This window comes from Emydura macquarii, unplaced genomic scaffold, assembly GCF_026122565.2.
Source record: "Emydura macquarii macquarii isolate MOO-44397 ecotype Brisbane River unplaced genomic scaffold, CSIRO-AGI_Emac_v2 contig_1119, whole genome shotgun sequence".
Taxonomy (NCBI): Eukaryota; Metazoa; Chordata; order Testudines; family Chelidae; genus Emydura; species Emydura macquarii.
This window is the reverse complement of record NW_027131256.1, coordinates 17,653,760-17,678,219: the sequence shown is the minus strand read 5'-3', so window position 1 is coordinate 17,678,219 and position 24,460 is coordinate 17,653,760.

The window sequence follows — 24,460 nt, the reverse complement described above, 5'->3', positions numbered from 1 at the left end:
AAATCCTAAGGAAGTAGTGATTGTTCATCACTACTACTTATACTTGATTTATGCTTACATTCTCATCTCACAAGGCTTAGTTATTTGACCACACCAACAGATTTTATGCCACTTGTGCTGTAATTATGTGCCTCGCATAATCTGTGTTACTTATCATTTTGTTTTACATTCTACTTCCAAATTCCACCATGGGAACATTGCATATGACTACACTAAATGTAAGTCAAGGACAGAGAACTGCTTGGGATCAGGTGGGAAAGACAGTTTTACACTTTTGGTTCATGCAACAGGGTACTCTGGCCCTACTCTGTTCTGGCAAACAGTTAAATTCACCTCATGTCAATTAGGTGCTTCAGGAAAAGCCATAAAACAGCAGCAGTTCCCTGAACAAGGGGAGGGGCTGTGAGGAAATCATTCTCTGATTTGAACCCAAAACTATGGGTTCTGGATAAACTGAGCTTACTCATTTGCCATTATACTTATGTCTGTCTGTTATCTGCTTGTCTTTGACCAAGGGAGGAAGTTTCTCTCAGGAAACAGGGACCTGAATTGCCAACTGTTTTTGTGTATTGCAGGGTGATAGAAGTGCTGCACTGCTTTGCTTTCTTTCTCAAATTGCCATTGCTTTTATTTGAGAATGAGGGGGTAGTTTTCAATATAACCTACATCTTTCAATGTCATTACTGCTACAACATAACTAGTTTTCCAAAAACTACCCTCCACCACCTCTGAAGTATGTTGAAAAAAATAATTGAAAGGAAAGATAATTCCCCCCCTCAGCCCCTGGAGGTTGAGGTGTAGAAGAGTTTCTCCACATTTCCAGGATTTTTTACTGGCTTACTACCTTCTCCTTATTATCATTTCAGTAAATAAGGAAGCCATTTCAGCCGCCTGCACATTCATTACTATACTACTACTACTTATTTTAGCAAAGTGGCTGAAGAGAAAAATATCACTTCCATTGTTTTAGATGCTACCAACTGTCTGTAGGCACAAATATGTTTGTTTCATCTTAACTGTGGTTCAGGGGCTGCACTTCCATAATCTGTGTCCATTTGGTACCACATTATTCCTTTTCAGTTTAGATGAGCATTTTAAACATTACACTGCAGAGAATCAGTTATTCCTCAGATCAGCTGGAAATCATTGCCAGATGCATTGAAAACCCATGAGACTGGCTTAAAACTCATGAGATTTTTTTAAAACAATGTTGGAATCCTTTTATTTGTCTCTTGCTTTGAGTCTTTAGGGGTTCACATTTTCAAGCTTTTCTTTTTTTTTTTTTAAACAAACAAACTACTCCTCACTTACAAGAGACAGAGCTTCAGGAAAAGCACCAAATATCATGAGGCTGGCAATAAAATTATGAGAGTTGGCAACCTTTGGACAACACTTGCCTGGTGTCTCTAAGAAGTCTGTAGTGGAGCCCTGGGTATAACCCAGGAGCAGATGGTGGGGCTAAGCTTAAGGGGTGGGGGGGGGTCTCAGGTAATGAATTTCAGTGGACCCCATTGTTATCTGTCAGCTCTGTGTTCTTGGGGAACCAGGGCACAAAACCCCTACTGTGTGACTCACCTGAAATCCACCCCCCAGCCTCTGCTTGAACCAGAACTGATCAGAGATGGACTTAACAAAAGCGATGAAAAGGCAGTGGGAGACACACCTAAACCCCTCTGAAAAAGGGTGACAGGATTAAAGCAACTGCCCTAGCTTCATTCACATCGAAGATGTAAAAAGGAGGCATCTCCATTAGCTCACCGAATGGAAAACAGAGAGCCTCATTTGCATCAAAGATGGAACAAAAAAAACATCTCCATTAGCTTACCGAATGAAGAACCAAGCTCCAAGGCAAGAACCACACTGAACTCTGGGATCAGAAAAGCAGGGAAGCATGGCATGATGGGAGATCTCGGCTCCAGATGTTAATGAACCCATGCCTGCACACACCCAGCTCAGCAGTTATCAGACCAATTCTAGTCATAGATCCATATTGATATCCAAAATACTGAGTCTGCTTGATTGATTGTGAGCTCCCTTGAAGGAACACTGCCCATAGCCAGGAATGGTCAGTTCCTATTGTCCAGCCTAAACAAAACAATTCTGGTATACTCCCTGGAATCATTGTTTAGTCAGAAACAATTGGAGTCAGAAACAAACCTAGTGTTCTCCCTTGAACCATTATTTCTTCCTACAAAACCTCTTTCCAAGTTTAAAATTCTGTTCTGATGCCTGGATCCGAAAGCTGCATTAGTTCCACTGGGACTTCACCTTTCCCTGACTGATTGTGTTGGGGGCTCTGCCTGTCTCAAGCACTCCAGACCCTAAGCTGAACACCCTGTCTCATGGAAATTTTCAACCAGTTCAAGCTGCACTGAATGGTGAGACCCCCAACTCTCTCTCTCTCTTCTCTGGTTAAGCCCATTTTCCCCTCAGACCTAATTTGATCTCTCTCTTTCTTAGTTCAGGTATAACTTTCTAAACCTGACTTTGTAATCAAACTTGGGCTAAATTTCCCCAATACCCCAATTGAAATCATGTAATATTGTAACTGGTTGGTTGTTTTTCTCTCCTCATACGGCTATTACTATGAGTACCATAAATTTTATATACCTGGCATTAAAATAACTTTTATAATCAAGCTGGTTGCCAGACAATCTCCAAACTTTGTTTACTCTTGCATGTTCTTGGCTTCCCTATTTTGCTCTGCAGCAACACTTTTCTTACCTAAGCCAAAGATCTCTGTAGCGCCCAAAAATCCTGGGGGGTTTGCTCATCAAGCGGATTACTACTAGAATAACCGTAGAGCGAGAGTGGGGACAGCGATGTGCTAAACCTGTGGCATATAAGGGTGGCAGCTGGAAAGTGCTGTTTTGATCCAGCCTGCTCACATGCGCTCTGTTAATCAATAAATGAGGGTGTTTATTTGAGTCTCAGGCGTTCTTCCAGCTCTGGGAAACTTAGGTCCTGCAGGGTAGCTCCACTGGGAGGGAACTTGCAGAAGGGAGAAGTAAAGCTCCATATAAAAACCACAAGTAACACAAGCAGTACATTAATAAAATTACAACCGCTCCCCCACCAGGAAAGTAACCCTAATAAATGAGTGTAACCCAAGGTGACCGGCAAATCTGGTAACACCATTTTAACTTAAGTGCCTGTTGTGCCCATTGTTTCGGTGAGAACCTCTAGACACATCAGTATTGCTGTGTCCTATGAAACTCAATATTGGGTTGCAAAAGGGAGGGGCATTCTTTCATGAGTTTCGGATGGAGCTGGAACCACACTGTGGTTCAAAGAGTGTTTGAATATTTGCTCATGTTTTCAAATGTGTGTGTTTTCAGATTGGCCACCACCCTATATCATTCTTGAAAGCAAACCTCCAAGTTACCTCTGCAAGTGTTGTTTAAAACAAATCTTTTGTTTGCAACCTCTAGAAATATTTGCACACTCATCCAATAGGAAAACATCACAAATATTCAACAGTTTGAATAAAGAATACTCAGTGAGCTGTTCACAATCAATTCCCAGAATTTAGAAAAATAGAGTAAAAGTACAGCTTTGAACAACAAATTTAAGACAATCATCTGGCTATTATCAGAATAATTTACAACCTTTTTTTTAATTGGATATTACCTTTGGTCTCTCCCCCATCCCCAGTGAACCAATAGGCATAACTCATAATACAAAAAAGTGGTATAGTCTACAATCCATTAGACACACAAGCTATGACCAGTTCTTTGGGTTGTGGGGAGGGAGGGGTCTTAACAAATGAGTCCTCAATCCCATCATTTCCTCTGAATGATAGCTGTGCAGAAGGATGCTTGTAAAGATAGGAGAAGAAACAGATGAAGACAGCGTATAGTGCTTGTGACACAAGAGACGTAAAACAGCTTGTTCCTTCACAAGAAGGGCAATGCAATCATCTTCCAGAAGGCCACTTGCAGGAGGAAGATAGATATGAGTTATTTGCTGTTCACAGAAGGAAACAAAATTAATGGAAAGGAAATAAGACAAGATGTTCTCAGATAATAGAGGAAATATCTGTACTGGTCTGAAAAAAAATGCTGGCTTGCCACCCTAACAATGTACCTCCACCCGTCCTGCAGCTGAACTTAGATTTGAATTAAAGAGTGCTGCAGAAAGTTTCTTGCCCTTTTTGTACATCTAGCAACCAATCTGTAAAATAAAGTCAGTCAGTTTAGAAGGTCAATGCTCCATTTATCACTTCCTACATCTAATAGGTGCATTCATCAGAAAATGGTGGGCACTGGAGTACAATTATAATACATTGCGAAATGCCAAAATGCATATTAGTTACAAGTTCAACTCTGCAAAGCAAAGCTGCCTTTTCATAGCTTATTGTACTACATATTTTTGAGCTACTTTGGAGCTGCAGTAAATAAGGCCATTTACACAGCAATGTCAAGCTGCACTTTGCGGAAGAATGAGTAAGACAAATTCCTACTGCACAGAGTCATAAAACCAGAGCTGCAGGTAGTCCAGAAGACACATGGGCAGGTGCTGACTTACTTTGCTTTCCCCTTCCACCTTGGAGAACCTAACAGCAGGACCAGATCTTAAGAAATATCATTGGACAGCACAACAGGCTCTCCAGTCTTAATGGTAATAGCAATTACTATAAATGATGGTACAGGAAGCTCACTACCCCTTAGGTTCAATCATTCTTACCAAAATATCTAACAGCTGCTCAAAAGGGTTCTCTCTTCTCACAATTTCCCTTAGTTTAAAAATCTGGTACAAAATGATAACCAGCCCTGCTCCTTTTCCTCCAAAAGGAAACTGGATACTGTACAAACTTCCCTCTAGGCTATAACAATCCCATATTTTTTAAGAATAGGGAAGAGTAGGCCTGCATTGAGTAGAGTAACTAATTAAAAAGAAAGTGATGGAGCAGGAAACATTACAAAGAACTTTCAACAGAGACTACTTTAAAAGTTATAGAAATTAAAATACATCAAACTTGAGAAATAATGGTTAGGCTTCAACAGACCGCATACAGAGATTTAAAAGGTGATGAAGAATTCTAGGGCATCATTTTGAAGCTATACAGGGAACTCATTAAACCCGATAATGAAGACAGATGTAATTACACTACTCAACAGGAAAAAGCTTTAGAGAAGGACATTCCCCTGGGGCCTAGGGCATTGGTCACTTACTTGACAGAAAGCCGCTTCCAAATGAATAATAAGAAAAGCATAAGTTACTATTAGCATGGTACCCGATACCATCTCATTAAAAGAGAATCTATGGAGATGTGTCAGATGGCTACTGGGGAGAGTACAGAATGAAAGGTACCATTATCCGGAGCTGGGGAAAGAAACATACCCCTGGGGTTCTTCCAGGGGATAGTAAATGTAATCTCTGCTCTACAAGAGCACTACTTGCAAAGGCTGCTGAGGAGCTAGAACAATGATGGTTGTAGGAGAGTTAGTGACTCCCATGGGTGTCTGAAAATCCTCAAAGGAGTGGATGTTTGAATTACTAAAACATGCACTTAATGGACTTTGTCCCTTGGAGAAAGAGTAGAATCAAGCTGGATTGGGTCCAACAGGTGTAAGTGCAAAAAAACCTTACTTTGGGCTATTAACATAATTATCTTGAGCACTGTGAGCTACAGAAGCAGAGACCAAAGTACTTATCAAGCTGCTAGGGCTTGTAAAATTCATCTTGAATACATTTTTTTAAACAAAATAAAAATATGCAACATGGCCCTTTATTAAATATTTTTTTAAAGTAAGGTCATTCTAAAAGAGCTCTGGCTGAAGCCTGGCCCCATGTAAGTCAGAGCTGCAGTCTACATAATGGCAATGTTGTCAAAAGAAATATGCAAAGCTAGAAAACACTAGTTAGAGTTATTTCCTTAAAGAAAATAGATTAATAGAAGTCAGTGATGAACTCATGTTATCCAACGTGCTTCCGGCTATTAAAGGCAAAAAAGAGCTGATGAGATGTTATGGTAGTTTCTTTTTCTATCCTAATGTTACCCTGAAATTTAGGTTTTGGGGCATCCCTAAAGTAACCTGCTTATCACCCCCTTTATCTGCTTTTCCTGGAGTATGGTTCTTCAGGGTAGTGAAGGAAACACTTGAAGGACATGGATATAACCTTCTGATAAAGTAATTGACACAGGCAGTATGCTTTCCAAACACAGTATCTTTTTATTAATGTAACTAATAATCCCTACTACCTTGCAATCTAAAAATAGAAATCCAGACACAAATCCCTTATTGCAAGTTAAAGAGTGTTTAAAGTACAATAGCATACAGTTTAAATGATTCAAAGCAATGTGCTCTCTATGCCCACTCTGCAACAGACTGCTGACAGCAATTCAAGTTTTACATAGGTAAACTACAACTCTCTCACACATCCTAGACTTCTCAGTAAACTGATAGTTAAAAAACTGACAAGCTCACACTATCCCTTGATTCCGCTGTGGTGTTACAAATCTTGCTGCTGCTACTGCAGCTTCTTAGTCGGCTCACTCTCAGTCACCTCCCTTCCTTCACAGTTGTTACAGTTGCTATTGGTGCTCACTCTCAGCCCTGGGGCTGCTTTTCATCAGTTCTCCATTCTTCAGCAGCAGGAGCTCTTCTCACGCCTCCTAACTGCCTGCTGGCAGCTGACCTTTTCTATACTGTCTCTTCCTTCCTTATATACTGCACATGTTTGCACATGCTCAGTACTGTTTTGTGATTACTTGATTTGACCTTTCAAACAAGTTGTGACCAGCCAACTGGTCGGCTAGTTGATCTTTCCCTCACCTTATGTTGCACATGCTCTTTGCCAAGCATTACCTCAGAGACATGATTACCTTCATCTGACCTTACTGCCCAGGTTCCAGATTGATTTATTTTGTGGCCATAATTTTAACTACTAGGCATGCTCAGCCCAGGAATCTTTCAGTGTTGTCATGCAACCTACATCCAATGGTAAGTGACCTGCACCTTGCAGTTGGTGAAGTGACTCCTGCCTATTCAAGAGGGAAGCCTGAGACATAAAATGAAGTTTGACATCACCTATAACTGGATGTAGGTGTTCAGTTGATTGAATGTGCTTAGCAGTCCTGAGATTTGTTATAAAAATAATGCTTTAATATGAAAATAAAAAGGCTTATCTTGTAGTTAAGACCACAAAATTGGGCGTCAGATGTGACTTCTATTCCTGGCTGTGCTACAAAATTCTGTGATATTGGATAATTCATGGTCTTTTTCAAGCGTGGGTAATTGAAGTTTGGTACTTAAATCTGTATGTAGGCATTTGGATAAGCAATTTGATTTTTGAGATAGCAGGAGTGCACACCACCTCAAAAATGTACACTGCTTATTTGGGTACCTAAGTATGGATCTTTGCACTCAAGTTTTTTTCTTCCCCAATCTCAGTGCCTCAACTTCCTTACTTATATAATAGCATTAATACTTACCTACCATATAGATTGTGAACTTAAACTAACATTAGTTTACTAAGTTTTATTGAATATCATGAGTAACTGAACTTCTATAATTTAAATATAATGACAATGTGTATATAAAAATAGCAAACATTGTTAAATATATACAGATATACTACATGGTATATATAGTGTATGTAAATACATATATAAACAGGCTTTTCTAACTAAAATGCTTTATTTCTGATCCACGTCTATCATTCAGAGAATTATATTGCTTGAAACAAGTTATTTTATGAAACAATCTTAAATGAAAATGTAACGTGATTATAGATAATCATGGAAAGGAAAAAATTATAACATTTGCTGTAGTTCTCAAACAGTAGTACAGAACACTAGAATGAATATTAGGAGAAATAAAAAGATGAATAGGGTTTTTGAAAAACCAAATATAACCTACAGCCATGACAGTTCTCTAAATGCTTCAATAGCAAATTGAACTGGTGAAGCAGGCAAGTGGAATATTTCAGGATGGAATGGGAAATGAAGTTACTAAGGATGGTAAAATGCCTGAATAAATATTTCTTAACTATGCCATCCAAATCTATTTCCAAACTACTCATTGCTGCAGATTTAAGAACCCTTCAGATTAAAAGTTAGTGACAAATGCCTCCTAGAAGATGATTCATTTAAATTTCTTTGGCTACCTAGGCAGTGATATGCAGACCACACAGTTAGCCAGGTATGAATGCAGTGAAACAGGTAGACTTAAAGTGGTTTGGCATTTAGATATTTATTAATTCTCCAACAGGATGGATGAGCATACACTGAGGTAGAGTGTTTAAGTAGTAAGTTACTATATGTACTATTCTATTTATTGTGACAATTACTGACGTGATTGTTCTAATGTGATTCCCAGTTCCAAAAATATATTTTTACATCTTTATTGTGTGCATTTTCAAGTGTAAGTAATTGTTTGTAGCCCTTCTCTACTTATATGAAATATAAAAAGTGATTAAAGTTCATAGTAACATTGGCCTCAAACAAGTAAGCATTTGCAGGACTGAGCATCATAAGTTCCCAATACTGGCTTTCCGATTTCTTTTGCTCACTGGATATGGTCTGTAACAGGCATTAACCAGCTCTTTTCTTGGCATTCTCAGGAGACAATACAATGAATGACTTAAGCTGTGATTCAACAAAGCACTTAAGCATGTGATTAAGTCCCACTGAAGTCAATGAGACTTAAACATGTATTTAAGTGTTTTGTTGCATTGGGGCCTGAATGGGCAGTGAAATAAATATCCTAAAACACTGGCATGGTCACATAGGGAAGTTTGTACTGGTGCATAAAGAAAAAAAAGACCACATCAGTAATGACATCAGTAAACCAGCTCCTTCCAGAAGCACTTTAGAATGGCAGAACAATGTATTCAGGTTCACAGAAACAAGAAGATGGAAGTCAGTGTTAACTGAGTCAATGAAATTCAGAGGAGAGCCTTTTCAGAGCAAGAGCAAAGCTGCAAAATCATTTAAGTCACTCCCTAAAATCTTACACCACAAGTAACCTGAAATTTCCTTGTGATTTATTGATTCCACTGAAAAATACCCTGATACAGCAAGACACTTAAACATTTGTTTAAGGATTTGAGAGTCCCATTGAAATCGATTATTCTTTTCCGGACTAAGTACAATACTCATTCCAAACCGCAGTTGGAGTTAGACTATTGCATAAACTTAAAAAATCCATAACCCGTGCAAGTCACTGAAATGGTTCTGTGGTTAAGGAATGGGCTGGGAATTGAGCACTCAGGGCTATTCCCTTCTTGTTCAAAGTTACACAGGAAGGGTGGGCCAGAGTTGCCCTGCCTCAGTTTCCCCATCTGTAAAGTGGGGATATTCACCACCTTCATAGATACACTGAGAATGAATTCATTAATGTTTGCAAATAATTATGTTGATAAGTGCCATGGAAATGTCTGTAAACAAATCCATATCTTTGCATTTGTGTGCTTTTTTTGACTAACTTACATCTGATGTGTAACTTGTCCAACCTCTTACATAATTAGTTTTAGCTCCTTCTCCATTGTATTTAAGTTAGTAGAGTATAAAAATATTAAACATACACAATAAGGTATGAGACCTCTATGCTTATCAGCCAAAAGAAAAAAAAAAAGCCTGAAGTGAATAAAGAACTCCAAGTGAAAAATGTATGCTGGCAGGCACCATATCACTGCTGCACACGGCTTTGATTGGGCTTACAAACCACACAAGTCATTCCTCAAGTGGTCTAGATGTGCCTTTTATCTACTTTGGAGTCACTGGAATGCATTGATCTGGATTGCTTCTCTAGACGTTGTCCAAATTAAACAGCATTGCTGTTTATTAGAGTGCCTATTAAATAGCCACCACTGCCTAATAAAATGAAGAGGCTGAGATAGAATCCTAACAAAGGGAATTGCATCTCACTTTTTGTTCTCATTGGGAACAGATGAACTGACATGCCTTACATTTGAACAGCATGTGTTAAGAGAGAAATAAAAGAGTTACTGGGGCACAGTTTGGGGTCACATTCTGCTTAGGAAAAAAACAGTGGCAGGGGAGGGAAATAAACACAGCAAGCTGCATCCTCAGGTGTGCCAAACAGCACTGCTATAAGCTGTAGCAGCATGTAATGATCCCAAGGGGCAGCAATCATTTCAGTGTGGTGTTCCCAGCTGATCTCCTATGCCAGGAGGAAAGCCCATTGTGCATTGAGCCCACAGTGGCCCACTTAGAACAACTTTATGTCCCCTTGGCACCACTGGAGCAGTGGCTATGGATATAGCCTACTCTATCTACCTTATGTGCCAGAGGCCAGCTACCCATCCCACCTCTTCCGTCAGAGGCCCCACTCCTCTCCTGCTCACAGCCATATCCTCCCCCTCCCCCCCCGCCGCCCACTCAGTCCCCCTCCTCTCTTCCACACTCCTCCTTCCCCCAGGCAGCAAGCGACAGTGGGGGGAAGTGAGGGAGCTGAGTGGGGAGGACAGACATGGCAGCGGGGAGGTCAAGTGGGGAAAAGAGGAGGGGGGCACAGTGGGGAAGGATGCAGCAGGCCAAGGGGGAGGGGCTAGAGCTTGGCCTGGAGCAGGGGTGGACTATGGATGGGGCCCCGGACAGAAGAGGCAGGACAGGGAGTTAGCCTCAAACATGTGAGCTGCCCCTGTAAGAAAGATATTGAAAGAAATAAAGTGTTAATATCTACACAAGAATTAAGCAATGTCACGTCTAAGAAAGGCTATTCACTAGACTGAACTTTTAGCCACTGTTACCTTTGGAAGGCACAAGCAAGATGCATAGGTTACACTCTTACGTTTCAAAGTTAATTACATTTTTAATGCCCAGTAATAAAGTCACATAACTGTGAAGAACATAACCATGTTTCACTGAACAAGATACGCATGTCTGTAGCTGTTCAAGATCTCACTTCCAAACACCAGTTTAGCTTTATGCTATTCAGACCAAACTCACTGCTTGTGGAAATAAATTCACGTCCCCAACCAAACCAGTTTGGTCTGTATAACTGACCTGTCCTCTCATCACTTACCACTGCACCAGTTGTGTCTTATCTGCAAGTTTTACCAGCAATAATTTTATGTTTTCCTCCAGATCACCAATAAGATATTGTATAGCACTGGGCCAAGAACAAATAGTTTTAGCAGGATCCCACTAAAACCACCACCACTAGTGGAGGAGTCCCCATTTACAATTACTTTGAAATCTATCAGCTATCCAGTTTTAATTCACTGAATATGGGCTACAATGATTCCGTATAGTGCTATTTTTTTTTTTTTTTAAATTAGGATGTCACGCAGAACTAAGTCAAATCTTTCTGGAAGGATAAGCATACAAAGAAAGGATAGCAAATTGCATGAGACTTATTTTTCATAAAACCACATTGATAGGCATTAATTATACTTCCATCTTTTAATTCTTTACAGGTTATGTCCCATATCAGCTTTTTCATGATTTTGCCCATGACCAATGTTAGGTTAACCACCCAAAATTTTCCTGGGTTTAGCCATTTACCCCTTTTAAATATTAGCACAGAGGAGCCCTATGAAAGCTTCACCAGTGTCCCAAGATTTAAAAAAAAAAAAATTCATGGTTCTGAGACCTCCTCAGCCAATTATTTTAATACTCTTAGGTGCAAGTTTTCTTGTTTCACATATTTTAAAATGTTCAATTTTAATAGTCACTATTTAATATCCTCCCCAGTTACTGACCAAGTAGAAAATATTTCATTATCATAATAAGATAAGCACAGCATCCTTCTTTCTTAATATAGATCAAAACTATGGGTTGAATACTGCTGCCTTTTCCGCATCCAGGTTGATATTTTTTACATCCTTCTCTAGTATTGGACCTATGCTATTGCTGTGGTTTTTTGCTCTTTATATAGCTGTATTTAAATAATTCCTTCTTATTGTTCTTAACTCTACAGGCATAGATGTTTTATTGATATATTTATCTTCCTAATCTTTAGCTGCTTTCAAAATTGCAGAATGGTGGGGTGGGGTTGTTTGATTGTTTTTCTCTAACTAAACATTCTTAAACAATTCCCAATTATCATTCACGTTTTTAATCCCACTCAGTTTCACCTATGATTGTTTTCATCTTTGGAAAATTGGCCTTTTTAAAGCATGATGCACGTGTATTACTGGTTGGGACTATGTTCTGTTTAAAAATAAAAAATAAAATTAGATTGTGATCATTTGTACCAATGCAAACATCAATTTTTAGTTCATTGATCAATTCATCTTTGTTTATAGTTTGGTTAAGTTTGCTGTGAATAATGAGTGAGGCTTGGGTTAGGCCTTATTTTAGCCTAACCATTTTTGCCTGCTCCTCCTTCTTGTGTTTCTTCATTACAAATGGATACATTTTTATCCATCAGAATAGGTCTAATATAGCATAAACCTGAGTTGGTTATGATAAATTTCTAACACAAAAAGTATGATTACCATTTTTAGGAACTCTAAGGATATTTTACTAGGGCAGATGAGACCTCCAGCATGTGTCCCCCAGATTGACAGCCCCTCATGATGATGCAATTTTTCTTCCTATACATTATATAGATAGATGTATAAAGAGAGCTACTCTTCCTGTTCCCTGCTCTAATTTTATGGTCTCTACACCCCTCAGTACCCCATGTTGTGATTTATCATTTAGTACTAATACGTAAACATTCCAGGTTCTGAATTGTCAGTATCTCTAAAGCAAGTAATGGGACTTCTGATGTCGAGTCCTCCTTCCCATCGCCCACTTTATTTTTCCTGAATACAGTGTATCCAGTTATTTTAACATGCTAGCATGCCAGGTTTCAATAATACTAACTATCTCAAGTGTCTTATAATAAATGACCATTTGTAATTCTTGTTACAGGGCCTAGTTGATAGAGCACTGGACTGGCAGTCAAAAAACACTGATTCTATTCCCAGCTCTGCCACTGGCCTGATAGATGACCTTGTCATAGTCAATGCCTCCATGCCTCAGTTTCCCCATCAGTTAAAGGGGTATAGTGACACTGACTGCTCTTTGTAAAGAACTTTGAAATCTACTGAAAAAAGAGCCAGGTGGTATAATTATTTCCTAAGATTCTACCATTGGTATACAGGCAACTGAATGTTTTCACTTCACATCCCTTGATGCCTTTTCATTAATGCTTAACTTGAGTTTGAGTTATGTTTGAGCATATGTATAGTATTTATCCCCTTAATATCCCCTGCCCTTAAGATGCTAGTTTAAAGCACTCCCAGTTTTTCTACCTAGTCTTCTACTGAAAAGATGGTTCCCTTCTACTGAGAAATTTGCAGCTGTTTAGATAAGCCTCAGATAATCAGTCAAACCTTCGTCTATTTATTTTCTCAAACCAAATCTCTCAAGTCTAGGAAAAATTGCAAAGCTAGTCCTTCAGCATGTATCTGCTGGAATCAGCTAGCCACAAAAAAACCCCCAAAATAGTGGAACAGCCACATATAATTATTTCCAATGACAGAGACAGAGGAGTTGTCCACATGAACTGATGCAAAGAATTAAGCATGACCCTTCTGCACTTAGTTTGAGTTTGATCTACTGTGTTGCTCCCATTATCCCCTGCCAAATGAGTATAGATCAGACAGACCGGGAAAGCAATTTTATATTCAAGCTTCTGTAAGTATTGTAACTAATAAAGAGTGAGAAGCAACCTATAAAGCGTGTTAAAGGTTACTGTCAAGTACACTTTACTTTTAACTAAAAACATTTTCACATCTATCTAAACATAGTTAAGAGATTGCAGCACCTGGTACCATGGTAAGTAGTAGCACTACTAACAAGATAACCCAGGAGCCTTAAAATTCATATTTGTTTTACCAATACAGCACCGGTATAAATAGAAATTCTCCTCTTGTCTCCTTTCATCATTTTTATAGAGCTCTAGATTTGAAAGTGTTCCGCACCAATGGTATTTATGACTTCAAAGCAAACATTGTTTGCAGTAGGGAAACCTACTGTTTCAACTTTCACATTAGACTAGAAAGTAAGAGTGGGTTGAGATGTTGAAGTACTTCCATTTTGTATTCTATATATCCAGCGTGTGTCATTATTGTCTATACTGGAGCTGTGAAAATTGGATTCTTTTTGAAAGCCAGATTCAGAACAAAACTATATGCTCAGATGAATTTTAAACATTAGTACCATACACAGCACATAAGTCTGTTGAGATACACAATAGACTTCATTTTCTGTCATATAAAGTGATACTAGGGTCCTGTAATAGGATTCACTATTAGCATGCCCTTTGTGGCTCTTCTGGGGATGAGCTTGCCACTAGCCAGGCACCTCTTCCTACCATCACGCATCCCATTGTCTCAGTCTCAACTTCCAGGACTCTGGGTAGTTTTCCTCTTTGTGACTTGGCCCTCCAGCAAGGTCACCATAGTCCTCTCTTTCTAGGGTCTGTCAACATCACTTTGTCCCTCTGCCATTCCAGGCAACCTTCCATCCTACATCCAAAGCTATACTACGTCCCCACTGGCTGCAGGGGAACTCAGGCCCACCCTCTACTCCAGGGTCCAGCCCAAGGACTGTGTGCTCTACAACTATATTCTACTTATGCCCAGACTTGACTGCTGCTTCCATAAGCTTTGTTCTGCTTCCTTCCTTTAACCTCTAACACCTCTAGGTTTACTGTTCATCCAAGTTTCCTCTACCCTCTCTGACTACTTCCGCCATTGGCTTTTTATTAGACTCTCTAATCTCTACCACGCCTCCCTTCTCTCAGCAAGTGACTACACACTATTTTCCCCCTACAGCCCACTTGCTGCACCAACTTCCTGGCTTTATACCAACCCCATCTGTTCCTTCTCAGCTGGGCTACATCATCAATCAGTCTTTCAAGCCCTGGCTCTCCTCCAGGTGCAGCCTATCAGGTTAATTAACCTAATTTAACCTTCTCTGCACCCAGTAGGGGTGGATTCCTTACCAAAGATCATAACAAAATTGCTGTTGGTGGTAGTATTTTGAACTATATGAGCATTAGTTAATACTAAAATAGCATAGGCTAAAACACAATATGCTCTTTGAGCCCTGTTGACTTGCGTGGGGCTCCTGGCAGGGAATAGTCATGCAACCTGTATGGAACAGATTACAGAGTCTGAATACCCTACAAAACCACCACTGCAATTGTCTCCTTTATTGCCTGCACACTCATGAAGGACTGAGTGGACATGGAGATAGAAATATTCTCAATCTGAATTTTGTTTCTCCAAGGTCAGAATCAACATATTGACAAGGTATTATGGGGAAATCTGCATCTTTCACAAGCACTCTAGCTACATTTAGTTTAAAAAAAAAAACTTACATTCCATTGAAATTATGTATTACAGCCCAGTAAATCCTCACCACCCTCTAAAAAAAAATAGATAGGATTAATCATCCTGATTCAGAAAAGCATTTAGAACATGCCTTAAAAAGTTAATTATGTGCTTAAATCCTATTGAATTCAGTGAGTTAACTACTTGCTTAAAGTGCTCTTCCTGTATCAGAAAGTTCCTGAATCAAATGCAAAATTAGTGTACGGCTGACATTAAAATGTATTCCAGGATAAAACAGCTATTTCTAAACATGGAAGGACTGATTTTCACTACTGTCTGTATGGTTGTATGTACCTAATTTGCAAATACAAGCACAGTGATTGAATGGGTAATTTAAGTCCTTGCCCCTGCAAATGCTAGTTATTTATCTAACAGGCTTGCCTGATTTGTACATGTATTTACATGTCATGTGTGTAGTACTGAAAATGAAACCCACAGTATCTACTATTTTTGAATTTTAGAGCATATCTAAGTTACTAACACAAACAAGTCTATGCTATACTGTTAGCAATTCAGAGCAAAAAGACAATGGAAAAAACAGTTGGATTCTACTCTCTCTCATGGACCAACAATAAAATAATCAACTAAACTCTAATTGCACAATCTTTATTAATGGTCACTAGAATTGTACAAGCCTAGTAACATCTTTTATTTCCTAAGTCTTTTGTTGTGGGTGGCTTTGCACTTCCCCAATTGTTGCCTTTCCATTAAGTTTGGAGAAATAGCTATTTGTGCATCAAAATATAGGAAAATTCATATTTTTGAACTATGAATTTTAAAGGCATCTATTCTTCAGAATAGGCTTATTGCTGCTTGGAAATGGGAGATATTTCCCTGAAAAACTGGCTTCTTCTTGAACAAAAAAAATGTTAATAAAACATGGTGTATGCATTGGCTGAATGGGTTTGTTTTCCAGTTGATAATGAATATGAAAAAGTCCAGTAATTTTGTTAATATTTCACATCTATTAATTAGTGATTATGTCAGTAACAGAAAAAATGAAGCTTTTGTTTTTGATTATGTATTGAAAATGCACACCCTGAATCATGTCCTGCAGTTGTTAAACTGAAGTGTTTGAATCAGCCTTCTCATTACGGGGACGAGATAGGGGGACCATCTCTCCCCTCAGGGGCCTCTGCTGTGAGCCAGGTGTGCTCTGAGCCACAACTTTCCTTTCCCTGCTGCAGCTGCTCATCAGCTCCTCTAATGGCTGGTTGCTGCATTACAAGAAAACTGAGCAACTCCTGTCCCACTGCTCACTTTCCTGCTGGGCTCTGGGAGTCCAGGCCCTTGACTGGTTCTGCCTGAGCTTAAGAGTTTACCCCAAAATTGAATAGTGACAGAAATTAAGGCAGAGAGCAGAGTTGCTTCCTCGGAACAGGGCACTAGTATTTTGGCCAAGGAGGTTTTCTGTACGCTGTTTGGGACCTCTGTGTTCCAACACATGAGTAAATAGACCAAGTTGCACTAAACATATCTCTAGCCTCCACACAATTGATTTCTCCCCCACTGGGAAGCTGATTCCAAGGCCTGGATCTCAGCTACTTCTCAACAGAAGGTTGACAGTATATATACTAGCGTGCACGACTTCAGCAAAAACTGCTAATTGTTCTAAACTGTGGGGTAGTCTTTTGATGTTCACAAATGGGTACCAGGAGGAAATCAACAACTTAATTTCATTTGTGATTTTACTAAGAATTTGAGCAGGTCTCCACAGCTGAAATTTGTGTCCATTCAGCCACTTTGCACTCTGGCATCTGCAGGAACTCCAAGAACAACCTGACATTCCATTTTCTTCAGCAGGTCTTCAAGTGCTTGACTTCACTCATACAGAGATGATTTACAAGGTGGTACGGAGTAGGATAATAACTGACACAGTTAATTTGCTCAGATGCATTTGGCTATTACAAGGAAGAACAATAATCACCTTTCAGAAAAAGAATTCAGAAAACGTAGATATATATTTATTCCCACACAAGAAAATGGGATGAGGGCGGAGAATCCTTCAGAGGTTGGTGAACATCTCCAATCTATGGGCAGGCTGCAGAGCTGTGGCACAGCCCCTCTGCAGCTACTGGGCCAGAGTGAAAGCTGGTATAATTACCACTGCCCCTCCTGTGCAGGAATTTTTGCATCACTGGATCTACAGCAGATCCAGCAGTGTTGCCCCAAATTCCACCTCCTGTACTGGATTTTTTTGGAGTCAATACAGAGCCTCTTCTGCATCTCAAACAAGGAACATGTGGCAGATCCACTGAATTTAAAATTTCATGGAGGGTCTGGCATTGACCTACTACACTGGGGTGAATTTCAACTCAAAAGCGCATTTTTGTATATTGTTCTGAATGGTGGATTTTTAATTCTTGTTAGTTAACTTTATATATTTATCCTGCCAAACAAGGATGTTGACCCTTTGCAACTGTCTAGTTTAAGTGTTTTGGAAGTATATTTTTGATGCATATTAATTACAAAGTGTGTGACATCCTTTTTTGATTGTTATCTGGCTATGATAGCCTGATGATCCCAGGGAACAGAAAATTGCATCTGCTATTACACCACTTTCTAAATAATCTCTGTAAAAATGAAGGCTAGTACATGCTGAAGGAAAAGGAATATCAAACTGCTTTGTTAAGAGGCAGATGGAAAAGTTGCTTACTGCACTAGCTTTTCACCTTTGGAGATCTTGCTCAAGTTCCAAGTTAGTTCACATACAGAGTGGATATGACCTCTTTTTTTTAAACTATTAAATTATTTTTATATATATAGTTTAAATGTGGATAATAATACTGATCTCCTTTGTAAAGTGCTTTGAAATCTACTTTAAAAAAGCACTATGTAACATTATTTTTTATTAATTCAGATTGTATTTACATATTGCTAATTCTCAACTTTTTCCCCATTTTAGTCTTAACCTACTAAAGAAGATGTTTTCTTCTCATATTTTTAATTAGTAGAATTTTTCCATAGAAATATTTTTCTAAGAAGTTTTACACTTAAAACACTCATCCATACTGAAAAAATCAAAGTCCTAAATAACATAACATAACAAACCTAACACAAAATTGATAAGCAAACAGCATGTGCTATATTTGCAACCAAAAATGTTTCCAGTATACCCCACTTCCACAAGTCAAAAAGCTGAAATGCTTTGAACAGGCTTATAACTCCGCCCTCAGGCAGTTTGCAGTCAACAAGATTTGTGATAAATTACTTAGGTGCATTTGAAAATCCCACCCATAGGGATTTAGGGTTTAGGAGCCTAATGTCAGGCTAATTTTGAAAATTCTGGCTTTTATGTGAACTGTTGCAGTTTTCAACCCGACACTTATTCCTCCCCTCCACCAAACACACATAAAAGGTATCCCCATGAAACTTCACATGCCACATCCTATCTCCTGGTAGAATTTTCCTGGTAGTTTTAGCATTATGGCATTTAGAAACATTTCAAAATTATTAATAGGAATCTTTTAAAATTTTTCTTTAACTTATCATAACTACAAACCAGGTTGGTATACACACCACAATTTTGCCTTTTTTTAAGAAAAACTTTGCCTTACTGAGGAATGCATTTTGCTGGGTTTTTCTTTTGACACAGCAGGAGGGAATTACAGTAACACACAGATACACACATATATATATTTTTATTATTATATTATATTATACAAAGAACTGGTGATGGGGTATATGTACCCCCACACTAAAGGTAGTCCGAGAAGAGGTTAACTAGCCATTTGTTAGAGCCAGGACTTCTAGAGTGACCACAGGAAGGCTGAGGCAGAATTCCTGAGGGAAAGTGCGCTCTTACTCCAGGCCAGTATGACCACTGGAGCAGGAATGATGAGGAACTCAGAAACCTGCCATCTTGCTTACACAGAAAAACTCTACTGCTTTACAAGATACTTTGTAAGTTAAGGACTATTTGTTTTCTCCCATAGTGGAAGGAAGTCATCCTTTTTTTTGTTTTGTTCTGTTTGTTTTTTACCACTTTGATTTTTGGGGGAAGGGCAGAAGGGATGAGGCTGAAGATCCAACGCCCCCCAGACATTGAGCCAGGACAGAAAAGTACTTTGCACAGAGGCATTTCTGCCTTAGAGACTGGGTGCAGTGTTTTGTTTCTTTTTTCCTCGGGGTTGGATGGTTGGTAGCCCACCCTTATTTGCACATAAATATGTGTTTAACCTCAGGCACATGCTTCAGCACGCTGCAGAATAGGGTATGCGATGATGTGTCCATCCCACACAAGACCTGAAGGTGTCTAGGTCAGCCAAATAACTGCCCAGCCTTTAGGCTGGAGGAAGAATCAGGGAGCAGAGATTAATTAGATGAGGCTCAATTGGACAGGAACAGGCAAAGCCTGTTTAAAGCCCAAGAGCTGAGAGCAGAAAGGGGCTGCAGGAAAGTAGTCTGCAGTCACTTCCTGGGAGAAGGGAGGTGTGCAACTGGTAAACTCAGAGAAGTGGGGAGAGCCAAAAGGTGGGAAAGGCAGTAAGGTTCAGGATGGAACAGGCCTCTACTGCTGACTAGTGCGTCCCTCAGCTGGAACCCAGAAGAGAGGGTGGCCCTGGGCTCCCCTACCAGCCACTGGAGAAGTGGCACATACCAGGCAGTGGAGAGTGGACAGCCTGGGATTGTTTGCACCGGAAGACTTCGATAACCTGCAAAGGGAGGACCATAGTGACCTGGTCAGAGGGCCAAGTCATGAAAAGGAATCTGCAGCTCCTGGAATGAGAGAGGCCACAGAGAGAAACAGATGGATGAAGCGACTGGGAGAGGAGGGTGCAGCACCTGGAAGGAGTTAATAGTTGTCAGGAGGAGGTACCACTAATAGCGAGTGGACAGGATAGCTTGCGTATTAGGGTCATTCAGCTGTTTTTCACATGGACACAGAGTAAGAAAGAGGGGATGAGAGTGAGTGATTGGGTAAGTGGGAAACTGGATGGAGCCCTCATAGGGTGACCAGACATCTCACTATTATTGGGACCATCTCGACATGAAGGGCTTTGTCATATATCTGCAATTATACTTCTCCCTGGAAAAAAAAGTACCCCCAATTTTTCACACTTGCTATCTGGTCACCCTAAGCTCTCAACTGTTCCATTCCAGACTTTTAAAGGTTTGACTTTTTTTAAAGAGCCTGTATTTTTGTATGAAAAGTCAATATAGTGGTTTCATAATCTGAACTCACTAAACACACTTAACTGTTTGTAACAAATGTTGTTGTGTATTTTCCTCCTTATTTGTATCTGTATGAGAACAATCTTTTATTTGCTTAGGAGTTCATCTTCTCATGCTTCCACTTTCCATACTTTAAGCCACAGACCTCAGAAAACTTCTCTCATTTACTGCAGAAAATACTTTTATATGAAACTGAAGATTAAGGACATCATTTGGGAGAGCTGACATTCACTGGGAGTGTTTCCTGACTGCTGGATTGGGACCTGTGACTTCAAATGGAAACTCAGTGGCAGGAGCAGACAGACCCCCAAGAAACAAAGAGCCTGTTCTTATGAAAATGCCTCCAGTATCTAAAAAGGGAATAAGAGAAAGCAGAAACGGTCTGATACAGATGCAGCACTGTTTCTAAAGAAAATGTTTTTCAGAGTTTTCCATGAGGCTTCAATAGCTCTTTAAATACTTTATAATAGTTGCAGTGGTGCTTTGGAGATATTTCAGATCCATAAATGTGGGAGTAAATTTGCCATAAAATTTGATTATCTCTCGCTCACCACCAGGTATTTCAAAATGTCTATTGTTCTAACGTGACAAAAACTGTGCCTTTGAAATCTTCGTCTGTCAGTCTTGAGGTATAGCTCTCTGAAGGCCTCTGCAAAATGAATATTGTCTCAACCAACGTCCTGCAGACAGACGTCTACACTGCAGACCTACCAACACAACTGGAACCTCAACAAAGAGGACAAAAAAAAATAATGGCCATCCAGAATTAGTTATACTATCACTACTATAGGCTTGTGGTGCATTGGTGAGGCAGAAACTGGAAACTTGCACTATAACTGTAGTGTGGGTAGACAACTTCAGAAATTCAGTCCCCAGGGCACTCAACCCACCACCTTTCATGAGCATTAGCATTAATATAAGAATGTGTTTTTTAAAAAGAAAGGGATGGGGGGGGGGGGGGAATTAACTCAGCAGAAAAATAGGAGATTCTATTACATTGTAATCTGAAGAGGGTAATAATAATGATTTAGGGGAAATAAATGCTGTATTTTCTACAAATTCTTCCTTCCTAACTTAAAACCTGATTCTGAGAGGAGCTGAGTACTCACAGCTCCCACTAGCTTCCATGAGCTCAGCACCCTCAGGATCAGAACTACTTATATGTCTCAATATTAAGGATGAGTATTATCACACTCCATCAGTTTAAAACCATTCCTCTTCCTTCAACAATTTTCCTCTCAAGTCTTGGATAATTTCTGATCAGAAAAAATTCACAGAAAGATGAGGAGCCTCCAATTCACATGCTCTTCTTTTATTTTTTAATTAGGTGTGATGTCTGTTCTCATTTATCCTGTGGTTGAAATTAGATGCTTTCAGAGACCTTCTGATGTGTCACAGTAGCAATTGTATCTGGAAATAATGGATATTTTGAATGCTAATAAGAAGCAATCTATATTACAGCTTAGAAACTTAAAATCATAAAGCGTGACCTTTGCACGCAGGCAGCCAAAAATTAATTCTTATCATTCCTGTTTGCTTACGAGTCATTTGGTGCTGAAGCGATTCAATGTTGCTGAAAGCCTGTCATTAGAAGTATTGGTCTACAAATAACAGGACCCTGCCACACCTATAGAAATACCCACCGGTTCCCTTAGTGCAACAGAGCTGGTGCTACTCATTGCTAATTTCACCAGTCCTTTTATATTACAAAAAAAGGTAATTTAATGTTGATTCTGTGCAGGGATCGTGTATCCATGGGTAACTGCCAAAGTCTTACGTATTAATGTATTTGTAAGAGTTTGTCCAGGGTACCAGTGGATTGGTATAGGCACTGTCTTTTATAGTGCAGTTTATGTCGATAGACAGCACTAAAATATAGACCCAATCCTAACCTTATTGAAATTAGAGTTGAACTGCCTGCTCCCATTAAATACAAAATGTCTACCAATTTAAACAACAGCAGAATACAGAATCTTTTTGTTATGCATGGCAAGCAGATCCATAGAGTTTGAAGCAGAGGAACATGAACACTTTGCAGACCTCACACTTTGATGGGATGTGGGGCTCTCCGAGGCAGCTGGAATGCCTATTGCTGAAAGAGAGGTATCTGTGGTGGGTCTGGCAGGGTTTGAAGCCTGAGATTTAAGGAAGAACCTTCAGAAGAAAAGACCACAGGCAAGTGAGGGGCAAGGGTGGCAGAGGTCCTGAGCATGGCAAATAAAGGAAGGAGGCAGGGACCCCTGAAGGCATAAAGTATGCTTGAGAAAAAACAAAACAAAGTAAAGAAAAGTAAAATAAACTGTAAAGTAAGAAGGAAATTGTAAGGTAGTTGGCTAAACTAGCAGACATCAAAATGCTCCATCTCTAGCTTCAGGCGGTTCAAAAGAAGTGGAGCATTAGCAGGTCTGTCCCACCCTGTATATCCTATGTTCAGAGCACAAATAGGTGTAGGGCTCAGATATGGACCTGGGGACACAGCTGACAAAAAGTTTCTGATCAAAGAAGCATGGACACATGCACACACACCTAACACAGAGCACCCATAGGGACAATAACTCTACGAAAAAAATCAAGGTTTTGCAGGGTTTCACTGTGAAACCACATTTAACTTGGTAGGTTTTATTCAATCTCAAAGCAAAACCCAGAGAAATGAAGAGAAAACCCAGAGAAACCAGAGAAATGAAAACCGAAGAAAAAGGTTCCCATGAAAAACACTGAACTGCAACTCCTATGTCTTGCAAAGCTGTAGATATAACAAGGTTTAAGAAGATGTATGCATTGCTAAAAGTTTTCCTGACAAACTGCTAGGTAAGTTGAAATGACTGAGCTGTTAAATCCAGAGGCTTAGGTGGACTAAGCTTACAAGTCGCAGTCCAATTTCTAGTGAACATGTATCCCTCTTCACAAAAACTAAAAGTTGGAACCTTTGTTAGCAATCCCTGCAGAAAGGCCAAGGCTAATTGTAAGACTTTAGATATATTGGGGAGGTAGCATGGGAAAGCTTCCACTTCTCTTGTTGCATCTTTCCTGTGGAAGAAGAGAGGGTATCAGTCTCCAGGGATGTCAATCAAGCACTTCTGAATTCAGTGTTTACCAAACTATTAAAAGAAAAATCCACATAAACACAGAGGCAAATTCTGCCCTTAGATGTATAGCCACAGCGCCCACTGACTGGGAAAGAGTCCTGCATGCATCTGTGGACAGCGTGTGTTTCCTACATTTCAGATTTGTAATAGAAATGCTGTGAGACCTTCCAGAAATGCAATGAGGGAGACACAATAGGCCTTACATTTTTCATACTTACAGTAACAATTATAAATCTACAGTATGGGAACTGCATAGGCTTTCTTTAAAGCTAGTGGGCAGTGTTTTAACACTCTGCACTGCATTTGCATCTGCATGCCATATAACAATCTGCACCCGTACACTGTCATAATATATATTCTTTCTGATTAGCACTTTGAAGTGCCCTAGGCAAGCTGCACTCCCTAACTGTGTCCTGTACAAATTTAGAATAAGATTATACTGTATTAGCTCTCTAGTATACCAAATGCATTTTTAAATGAACTACACTTGCAGTTATTCTATGGGGTATTGCAAAGCACATCACGTGGTGAGAAGCGTTAATCTCAATGTTGAACATGTTGTTTAAATATTAATTGCCTTCCAGTTTGTATATACTATCTACACCGTATAAACAAACACTGTAGATCAGTGTTTCTCAACCTGTTTGATACCGGGACTGGCCTGCTGCCTTCCTAAACTGTGTCATAGAGATCTCAAGGACTGGTGCCGGTCCAAGGACCAGTTGTTGAGAAACACTGCTGTAGAACATGGCATGACACACTTCAGTTTAAGAAAAAACAACCAACCAGCCACACAGTTTCATATGTCTTGTGCTTTAATTCATAATTACCTGGGAAATGGAAACAATCACTTTAAATCATGCTCGGTGGACTAGATAGAGGCAGAAGGCAGAGTC